The sequence below is a fragment of the Nothobranchius furzeri genome, chromosome 6, assembly GCF_043380555.1.
Source record: "Nothobranchius furzeri strain GRZ-AD chromosome 6, NfurGRZ-RIMD1, whole genome shotgun sequence".
Lineage (NCBI taxonomy): Eukaryota > Metazoa > Chordata > Actinopteri > Cyprinodontiformes > Nothobranchiidae > Nothobranchius > Nothobranchius furzeri.
This window is the reverse complement of record NC_091746.1, coordinates 79,352,472-79,364,360: the sequence shown is the minus strand read 5'-3', so window position 1 is coordinate 79,364,360 and position 11,889 is coordinate 79,352,472. Positions and strand designations below refer to the sequence as shown.

General features: G+C 40.2%; 1 pseudogene; it reads right to left on the bottom strand.

Moving 5' to 3' along the window:
• Positions 1-3,566: 3,566 nt before the first annotated feature.
• Positions 3,567-11,408, bottom strand: LOC139070450 (uncharacterized; annotated as a pseudogene).
• Positions 11,409-11,889: the final 481 nt, after the last annotated feature.

Sequence of the window (11,889 nt, the reverse complement as noted above, 5' to 3'; positions counted from 1 at the left end):
TTCAGCTCAGTTCTGACTGGCTAGCCAGTTAAGTGATTACAAAATGTGCTGAGTTTATGGTTCGGGGCAAAGAACTCCACAGTTGAGGGAGCAAGTGTGAATTCATGCCAGAAGAAAGTGAATCTAGGCGACCAGACGTAGGACAAAATGACTGTGTCCATTCTACTTCCACTTGATGTCCTCAGGTTCTGCTTAGTTTGAACACATTAGACTCCAAGCCCAGGGCCAAATAAAACATAACTAAACTCTTATGTGATCTCTGAGTCACAGAAAGTGGTCATTCAAAAACATCTCTTCTGCATAAAAAAAGAAACTATACGTAAAGTGGCAAATAAGATTATTTAAAAATTTCAGAATTAGAGTTTAATTAATACTGCCAGGGTTAATATGTGTGAAAGCTGTTGTTTTACTTAGCTCCAAACTCCACAAAAGCAATATATTAGCTGATTAAGACGCAGCTGTAATCCTCAACATTACAAATTAAACCTGGCTTTAATTAAGCTTAAAGAACAATCCTATTTAATTAGAAAATATAAACAGAAGGAAAAAGGGTTCCAAGGTCTTGGCATTTGTAAAGACCAGAGATGGTGAATGAGTATAGGCCGTGTAAAACCTAGAGATGTAATCCCTCCAGTGTTTCTTGGGTGTTCCAGTGGTCTCCTAAGGACCAGCCAAAAACTACCTTCCCTGGGACACACCCCGAGGACATCTCCAGTCCCTTGTTATTGTTTGAGTTCACCTTGTCCCAGAGGCTGAGTCCAGCCACCCTGTGGAGGAAACTCCCATCAGTCATCAGTATTTTTCTTTTTTTCTTCTCTCTATCCAAAGCTAATGGTCAAATGTGAGGGTTGATGAGAAGACAACCAAATCAAAGCCTCTGTCTTCTTACTTCCCTCTCCGTTGCAGCAGACTAGTTGATCGGTAAAGATCAGCTTCCTGACCTGTCTGCAGCTCACTGCTTCCCCAGGGAATGGGTCAAATGTGGAGAACAAATTTCACACACCAGTGTGACAACTAATGGGACTTTAACCTTCCTCAAGAGTTGAATGTTGCTATTTAATGAACCTGACCATATTAAACTTGACACCCTCTGTCCCTCGACTGCATCTAGGCATTTTTTCTACAAGAGTTGTGAACAGAAGAAGTGAAGAAGACTAATCTCAAAGGGGGACATTCACAAGAACTATTGGGCCATTCCCATCTGTACCGGGTCGGCCCGGGCCGGGTAGCCCCAGTCGGCCCCAGCCTGGCCCGGTTGATTCCACACATCCTTGTCTTAAGCCCATGTGGGCTGATTCTACCCACCAATCAGAGGCTTGCTCTAATGGAAGGTGAGAATTTGCTGTCAGCAGTGGGTGTGTTGGCCCTGGTCAGCCTGAAGCAGATCCCCTCGAGAAGAGGGCTGAGAATGAGCCTTGGTTGGCCCGGAAAAATACCAGGCCACCCAGATATGTAAACAACCTACGCTACCCGGCCCGGGCCGACCCGGTACAGGTGGGAATGGCCCATAAAAGAGTTTGGTGTATTTTGCATTAGTGCAGCAAAGAGAAAATCTAAGTGGCCATTTTAACAAAGTGAAAGGTTTACCTGCTTAGACAGTATCCTGGTCTAGTTTGTGCTACACAAATTAGACCTACAGGTGAGTAGACTGGGTGGTAATACGAACAAACCGTTTCTGAGCCGACCCCATCTTTGTTGTTTTCCTCTATCCCAGCTCTGGTGGTAAGCCCACCCAATGTCCCGCTACAATCATGGAGCACTGTGACTGGCTAGAGCAAAAATTATTTGGGCCAATGGTAGATCTGTTGAGGCACCAATGAATCATGGCCAGACCAGCTTCCAGACCAAAACTTCTTGCTACTGCTACATTTGTCTAGATTTCTCAGCTAGAAAAAAAGGTGTTAAAACCAGTTTTGTGTCAGAACAGTTTTAGACCCATTGAGTGTATTTCATTACTATTTCTTTATAATTCAACCCCCTTTTGTGGACTTCCTCTTGTCCCTACCTTTTTTTGGAAAAAGAAAGTTCAGTTGTTTTTATACATATTTCATTTTGAAGTGAGGCATTCTGTCAGCACCAAGAAAAGCAAACATATCTATCTTAGCAAAGGACCAAATTGGATAAGACTGTGCCAAGTTTGTGCAGGGCAGCATGCCAGCAGACAGCAGAGGCAAGGCTTTGGGGCTCCAGCGATAAAAAATAAAAGCCACAACAATGGCTATGACGTGGAAAATATGACAATGGCATCCAGCACTCTCAATCCAAAGAGAACTAAAGAATAACTTTTTTTTTACCGTCCTGCATCGTGTGTTAACACCCCGAAGCTATGAAAGTTTAATAACCTTAATTCTGGTTTGGATGCTATAAACTTTTTACATGAGTCTGCATACATCTCAGTATGGTTGCTGAGTTTCCGTTTCCAGCACATTTCCTCTCATTTCTAATTCTTTGCTTTGCTAATGCGCACTCACACTGACACACAAACTATTTTGAGAAGACATCCAGCTGCTGCGGTGAGAGTGACTAATGACCCCTTTCACAGCACAAATGCCACATAATCAGAGATGCTGAGGATCTGTGTCTGCCTGCTGTCCTGTCTGAGTAATTACGCCGGGGACTCAATTAATCTACTATCCAACAATCAAGCTCTACATGCATTTCCACTAATGCAGTCAGCTCATATAGTAAAAAAAATAAATAAATGAAATCTCTTTTGAAAAGGGACCATTTGTGCAAAATGTTGCATCTAAATGCATGCAGTGTTTCTTTGATAAACATTTAGAGTTGTTCGGGGGAATTAGGGGTGTCATTCAAAAACAAGCTATGGCTTTGGGCTTTCTGGGATGGACAGCGACTTATATTTGGAATGCAATTCAAAACAAGAAGGTTGGCATTTCCAGTGTATTTTTATATTTAGTCTTTATGAAAAGCATCAGCAAATACATACCAAGTCAAATTGTAATAGGTGGATTTTATCCAACTCCTTTCTTTACTCCCACTTTTGGTGCTGAAGGATGGAGGACCTACAAGTGTCACATTTAATCACTACATACAACCATAAGGTTGGGCACCAACACGTTAATAAAGCACTAGGTATGCAAAAATGTCATATTTATCAGTAGAGATGTTTGATATCCAATTTACCAAATAGTCTAACTTTTATTTGTATACTGATGGAAACAGATACCAATGCATGCAGGGTTCACCAAAAATGTATTGCAGTATTTAGATTTACATGAATAACAAAGCACATTTGCATACAGTATAAAAAAGTGACTATGTTTACGGTCACACAACTGTGGAATTATTATTAAAAGCACACAAAATAACACAAATGTACAGTGGCTATAGTTCTAAAGTATGCTTAATTTTTGATTACGAAGAATCAAATATATAGATTAAAGCTCCATAATTCAGTTGATCTGCTATTATTATGAATATGAATAATGAAAATTATTGGAATTTATCAAACATAGATGAGGAAGAAAAAATGATGATCCGAGGCACTCAACACAGTCTTTGTTATGAATGAAAAATGTTGTTTTTTTATTATATTTACGCTCAACTCTTAAATGTGAAATCAACAGCTGACTGCTTCAAATCAGTTTCTGACACATAAAACAGGTCAACATATTTTTTAGCCTGACTTACTCACAGAAGAGCACAACTGGCTGGTTAAGCAGCCTCGCTCTCAAGTCCCTAACTCTGGGTGACTCCATCGTTTTGCCTACATCAATGTTATACACTGTTGTCCGGAGAAATGTATAAAAATTCACCAGTGCAGCATCAAAAGAGACATTAAACACAAAGTGTGTTTTGAATAACTCATCAAATGCTCCAAGAGATCGGTTTGCCTGGCATGAGATGAGGCTCTTATCCATGACAATGTAGAAGCTTTCAATCTTGCTCCTCTGACGCCCAACAGCAAGGAGGTATGGCTGCCGACCCAGCTGACTCTGGAGATGTTCCTCCAAACTGCAGCAGGACTAGGATTAAAAACAGAAGAACAGAAGAAATACAGCAATAGCCATCATAAAAAATCAAAAGATTCATACTTGCTAGTGAAATAATTTAATCTATTTTCAAGAAATCCTTTCAATCTATAGTTTTGTACAAGTTTATGAATGTGAAGTGAGAAATGACTTTACATTATCAGTTACCTTATGAAAGACAACAAGTCTCCACTGCATCACAGGCACTGATTTTGGGAGACCTCTGTCCTCCTGGTGGTGGTGGTGGAAGGAGATGTATGAGCAGAAACAAGGAGGGCATTTCTTGGTCACATGCTGAGGACAAAATCACAATGAACTTAACTTGTGAAACATCTCTTAAATTTATGAAAACATTGAGCGGTGTTGGGAAGTTTAAACTGTCAATCAAGTTCAGATTTAGTTAGGTAGTCACCAGATGCCTCATCTTGATCATCTCCTGGAGATTGTTCTGCTGACTGGACCAAACTTCTGAACTCAGGTGTTGAAGTGAGCCGCTTTGCCTCCTTGATGACATTTGGCTTGAAGAACCCATCCCACTTCTGCAACAGTTTGGAGGAGGTGTCTTCATTAAACAGAAGACTGAAGTCTTGATCAACCTTTGACAAAAAGCAGAGATTAAATTATCATTATTTGGTAAAAATTTACATTGGAAGACTTTAACAACTTATGAACACCTACCAGTCCTTTTGTATCCAGGAACCATGAGAAGGTTTTCAGAATATCTGATCCTCCGTTGGCATCTTTGATAAGCTTCTGACGATGCTGAAAAGTTTCTCTCATCTTCTGAAAAACCAGGGTCCTGTCAGTGGTGTGATTAAGCAGAGATATGCCCCCCCCCCCCCCGGCAAGCATCCCCAAAAAGCTGGCTTTCAACATTAACAGCTCTCTGGACATTGGGGCCTCCAGATGAAATTTCACTGGAGCTACTTGGTGGCACAGGTGACCCTTTTCGAATCTTCCTTTGGACTGTTTTAAGGCGCCACGAAATGTATCCTGTGCTGCTTGCTGCATCATAAAAGTGTTCCTGAAAAAGGAAATTGCTAAAACAATCATACTTTTTTTTTACGTAAAATTAAATGCCATTGGACAAAATGTGGTTTCAGAAAGCAAGTTTGCAATTGATAAAGAACATTACATAGCCTTTATTGGTATTTGGATCCTTGAGGGATGGGAAGAGTGTCACTATCCCCAGGGCATACACCTCTCGGATTGCTTTAGTAAGGAGGTGCCTGACAGAAGATATTAAGTAAGTGAACAAATGGTCCATTCTCACAATAATACGTCTAAATTTACACCTACCCATGTTTATCAATCATGTGAGCCACTAATACGTTCACCATTTGTCTTCTTGTGGCATCTGTTAAGGTTTCAGTTGTTTCATAATCCTGCAGTGCTTCTTCACCACCAGACTTGCTTCGTAGGACATCATCAACCAGCTATCAAATGATAAACAGATAAAAGAACCATTACATGGTGCTATGCAGATTACCTAAACATGGCAAAACAGGATTAAAGAGTTTAGAGGCACACATAAATCTGGGTAAATCTTTTTACCTGACACTGCAATATTTGCAGTTAAATAGTAAAAAAAAGTCACTTCATAATAATAATAATAATAATAATAATAATAATAAAATACTTTAAAATGATAAATAATTTATTTTATTTTCTATTATATTTGTGTGATTTTGGTGAAAATGTAAGTCTTTATAGCTTTGAGAGGAAGTGTGTTTTTACACTCCATGACTTTAGAGAGCCAGAAAAGAAACAAAGACTTGACCAATAAAGTGAATGCAAACCCGTCTTCTGCTAGTTGCTGTCAGTCCTGTTGTTCAAACCTGGAACTTAATTGGGACTCTTTCACTACAGTGTACCTGCCTAGAGTGAACAGGTGTCCCTTTTGTTAAAGACTCCACAGCGTTTTTATCTTTCAAACACTCGTCCCACAAATTGTGATGATGTCCTACATTCTGATTGTCTCGGCTTCTCAAAAGTCAGCACAAGAGGACAGCTGTTTTTCAAAGATTTGGCTTATATCCAACAGCTGTGAGGAAAAAAAAAAGAAAACAGGGAAGGCTGTCACCACAGAGCGTGTGTGTTTAATGTTAAGAAAACTGTGCTCACATAGGTGAAGCGCGTGTTATTTCTCTTTGATGCTTGGCTGCACCCACAGGGGAAAATTACCACAAAGAACAGGAAACACAGCTACAAACAATGCATCCCTGCTGAAAACGAAAAATTACTGCCAGACAGAAAGGGTAGCAGCAGCTGCAATAATCAGCAGTTACCACAATGTGCAGCCTGCTGTGCTACTAACCTAGCAAAGGATATTTCTATTCTTCTCAGGCTCAAATGCACACACACACACACACACACACACACACACACACACACACACACACACACACACACACACACTGCTAAGTTTGATAAAAGAGACATATGATTGCATAAAGGACAATCATTTTCTATACAGACTGCATGGAGCCTGACTTTGATTAAACATGTTTCTATTAAATGTGCCCAGACTGTATTTATTTTGTTTTGATCAGTATTTTATTGTTTAAAGTTATTAAAGGTGTGGGAAACTTGTTTAACCCTTTAAGCACCAAAGTCACAGAATTGCAAAAAGCAGCAATGTTGGATTTAATAAGCCACAGCAGCAAAAATGAGCCCTCATGCAGTTAATACGTTACACTGCGGGGTGGCAGACACCTGTAACTTCAAGCAGCATTTGTGGGTGTGTTACTATCAGTGGCGGCTGGCCAGTAGAGCGCGATAGGGCGCCGCCCTCCCAGTTTCCCCTGTGTTTTTAATTTTTATTTTAAAAAATAAATAAATAAAATTAACAATAATCACATATTCTAAGTTAATTGTGTGTTTTGTAACAAAAATAAAGCATATATATATATATCTATATTGGTCTCTGCCGATCTCTGCGGGTCTCTGCCGAGCGGTGGAGGCTGTGTGCTGTTTTTCAATCGCCCAAACAAGACGGGACCAGTTGTCCAATTGCTGACAAGAATATCAAAGGGTAGGAATGGGAATGTATCCAATCAGTGTCAACGTTGTTTCAGAACATTTCAGAAGCATGATGGGCGATAGAGCTACCGCCAAGGCTTTCGTTAGTGTTCGGTAGAACTCGGAGAGTCTCGACTCCAGCACGTTTTTGGTCGTGACTCGTGACGGTCATGAGACATGGACGCCAGTGCGCCTACAACATGGATACTGGATCTCAGCAGCCACTGAATTCAGTTCGGTCTCTTCTCCAGTATCCGTTCGAGAGGAGAACTATGGTGGAAAAACTTAATGTCAAAGAGCTTGGACCAGATCAGCCCAATGTAAAGATAAGCCAGCAGGACAAGGAGAAGGGTAAACTGTACACACGACGCTTCTCCCAAAATTGGTACACCAGGAAGCAGTGGCTAGCTGGATGCAATCACGCTAATGCGTTATTTTGCTTTCTGTGTTTGTTATTCAAAACGGCTGGGATCCACAGAAGGTGGATGTGGAACTTGTGTCTCATTAGGGACTCCATTCATTCTCTGACTGAGGAATGCAGCGCATCAGTGCAGCAGCCAACAAAGAAACGGAGGACGTTTGGACAGGGAGAACAGCAGCTGGGTGCAGAGGTAAGCTGTACATTACATTTCTGTGAACAAGACAATCAGAATCAGAAATCCTTGGTTGTCCCACAAACCGGGACATTTGTTTAATAACATGTACATTGTTTAATGTGCAATAACTGTAAAAACTAATTTCAACACATACCTATTATACATATTTAATCATGTAAATGTGTATTTCAAGTTAATTTGTACATACATCAATCTGATTCCATTTTACTTGTTACACTTCTGCTGCAGCAAACAAATTTTCCAGCTTTTGGGACAATAAAACATTTCTGATTCTCAATGAGATGTTTTTACATTTGAAGTAAAAACATCTCATTGAGAACCAGAAATGTTTTATTGTCCCAAAAAGTGGGAAATATGACATTTGTAAGAGGATACTGATGACATTATTTCCTATGAAAGTGTTTCCACTTTCCATAAGTCCTAACAGTGTAAATTTCTGGCATTTTGTCTAAGTAGTGTTTACTACCATTACTGTAACAGTGACCTGCTCATAATTTTTCGTGTTCACTCAAATGTTGAAATTAAACAAAATGTTTTTGTTACTTGCCTCTTGCATTGCCTATTTACCATATATGGTCATGTTATTTTATGTGCAATTTAATGCAGTATTTTTCAACCTTGGTCTGCAAGGCAGTTTGCCAATAGTCAGACACACCTGGATTAATCAGTTTGTCCAATGATGTAAGACAGGAAATAAAAGAGCTGTGCTTAATTCAGGAAATAGTGAAGTTGTGCACAAAGCTCAGAAAGCACAAGTTTGTTTAAAAAAAAATAGCACAGCCCCACCAAAAATATTTTTCACCAGCCACCACTGGTTACTATTCAAATTTATGGAGTACTTAGAACTTGAACCGCGCCCACCAGTCGCAGAGTCGCGGGGCTTGTCAGAGCAGTCAAATGAGTGAGAGCGAGCGAGTGGTAGAGGAAAAAGACTCAGTTAGGCTGTCCCCATCTCTGCCAGTCTTCAAGAGTCGCCTAAAAACCCACCTCCTCTTTTATGTTGACTTTATCTCACAGTTTTCATTAGTTCACTTTTTCCCTTGTTTTACACATTTGTCTTCTACTAGAATGTTTCACCTTTTTTGTAATTTGTAATATGTAATTTGAATTGCTTTTATTTTCTGATTTATTCACTTTATTCAACTTTGTACTGTTCCATGTTCAGCTCCTTGGGCTTCCTGACAGGGTTGCGGAAGGCGCTTTATAAATAAAGCTTTGATTTGATTTGATTTGAAAAACACAATGCCGAGAGGAATGTTCAGTGCTGACGAAGCTCTTGTGTAGTACTGGTAGATTCGGATTTGGAGGAGGAATATTTCCTTTCTGAGGATGATCTGCGGTCTTCTAGCGAGACGGAAAGCGTGGCTTCAGCGCGCAGCAACAGGGAGTCTGACGACGGTTACACAAGCAGCCCATCCAGCCCTTACCTTGTCCGATGTTCCACGTCACCGTGTCCGTACCGGGTCTGATCTTTCACTCCACCGTGCCGGGGGGGAGGAGGGATGTGGTGGCAGTCATCGGGCCGGTGAAAACTCAGCTGGAAATGGAGCCTGAAGGGGAGAAACCGCTGGGTCGGGGAAAGACAGGTGGTGGCCTCGAGCAGCTCATACCGGTCCGTGCCGGGTGGGGTGGGGGTGGGGGGTGATGGGCCAGTGAAAACTCCGCTAGTGATCGATTCAGCCCTGGGGGTGTAAACCGCAGGAAATGCAGCAGGAGGGGGAGGGACCGCTGGAAAAAAAATCACTGCTAGCAGGGGGGTGGCCCAACACAGCCTCAGTGACAATAATAATGATGATGGCTGGGTTAGTTTGGGAGAAAAACAGTATTCCAAGTGGATCAGGCATTTTGATGAGCCAGCTGGATACTGTGGATACAGTCAAATTCAGAACACATTGATTTTATGTCAGTTTTTTTGGATGAGGAATTCTGGACCCTCATCACAACTGAAACTAACCGATATGCTCACCAGTATTTAGACAGGGAGGAACTGAAGTCTAGCTCCAGATATAATGACTGGTACGATGTAACTGTCCCAGAAATGAAAGCGTTCATTGCCATTCAGTTCTGCATGGGGCTTGTGGAACAGCCTGAGATTGAGGATATATATATATATATATATATATATATATATATATATATATATATATACATATAAACAAAATAAACAAAATAAACCAAAGAAGGGATGAGTAAAATGTGTTCATGACACTGAAGCACCAATAACAGTGTTCTTGATTGATACGCAGTAAACGTAACAAAATACCAATATAATAATAAATATTATATATATATATATATATATATATATATATATATATATATATATATATATATATATATACAGTGCCATTTATGTCTACATAGGAATACGTATATATGTATCATAAACAATAACAACACTAAGACAATGAGAAAAAAAAACATAAAAAAACTACAAAAATCTGCAAATATGATGCACTTGATGATGACATAATATGCAAATTATGTGAGTGAATTTGTTCCTATCACAAAATTTGGCTAATACTGAAGATTTTTCTAATTTACAACTAACCGTAACCTAATCATGTAAGGGATTTTAATTGGCTGAAGCACTCCTGTCATTAACCCTTTCTGAGGATGAAGGCCAAGTTCACTCAGAAAATGTTTTTTACTTGTTCTTTTTTTAAATATGATCAGCCTGTCTGAGTTTAACATGCAGACTAAACGTGAACATTAGCATTCATGGGCTCCCCCATCTTGGCTCGCGATGGGCTCGTATAAGCTAACAGTTAGCATTAGCAACACTACCACACGTCAGAACTCCTTCAGGTTTGTGGTATTTGTGGAGATGGAACATCAATGTTGCAAAGCAAATGGAGTCAGTTCTAGAGTCATGTTGCTGTTAGCCAATCAGAGGTGAGATGTCTGAATATCAGGAAGTACAACTCCAAATCTTGCTCTTTTCTGCTCTCTTCTCCTCTGGCTCACGTCTACTTTCTGAAACAGCAGCGCCAGAGCGTTTTTTCCCAGTCATCCCCTCATTTACAGTAAAGACCACAAGTGAAATTGGTGTATTTTTCATTTTAATTTATTTTATTTTTGTTTTTCAGTTAATATAGGAACACAACCTAGAACTATTGTGGTAAGTAAAAGATGTGTTTCATCCTTTTCTCTGTGACCTTGCTTTGGCTGTACCCCATTCTCATCTGTCGGGTGCTGGTGATAAGCACCCACTACCCGTAACCACTAACAGGAAGAGCAGGTATAATATAATTGGGAGATAGATAGACGTCTAAAGAAAAACAAAGTGTTTGATCATTCTCTCTTGAGTATTTCAGCGATGTGGTGACGGTAGGCATCTTGAGCATACCATCCCCCTCTTTGTATTTGCTTTAAATACAAAAATCATTTAGTTGACAATTCATCTTCCAGTTGCTACAGTTATATTTGTTTTCTTGCATGCATCATCTTGGCTGGAACGCTTCCATGGATATTAGATTAGGTCTTGGATCTTTCCTCAGCCACTTTAGCACCAGTAACATTCCAGCACACCATGCAAAGACTCCCAGAAGCACTTATAAGTTCAAACATCACTGGGCATACAAATAAATATATTCAGAGCCCTCTCTTTGACCTAAGAGCATTGGGAAACCACCCTCTTGTTCACTCTAGAGAGCTCCAGTGTTTTAGTGCTGAAACAAGGGGCCAAAAAAAGAGCTGACCCCACTCACGACCTCTCACCCGCAGTGACTCCAGAGCCCCTCTCAAAGAGACAAGTGCCAGGGTCTGTGCTGTGCATCGAGGTGAACCAGAATTAGCTCACACTTAACCACCCTTGAGCTTGGGCCCTTCTGTACCAATTAGTTTATGTTTCATGACCCTGTAACCAGTTTCAGCACTTTCACACATCACAGACCAACAGATTATTCCAATATTACAGTATTTGCCCAGTGCTTGAACACATTTTACAAAACTTGGCTCATTGTGCCAAAACTCTACACACAAGTAAACATAACACAACACTGGGAAATATACCAATCACATCTGTGTCAAATTGAAACTCGACTATCAAAACCTAAACTCTGCTATCAAAACTTAACATTCCTTTGTCAAAATGAAACTCTGATGACAAAATGGTACACACTTGCATCATGTGAATACACTTTCAGATTGGAAGCAACACACTAGAGTACTTTATATAAAACAATGCAGTCTTTCATTCTCCCTGTTTTTATTCTGTTCATCAGTTAGCATTCTGTGAAGCCCAATGGAACACTATT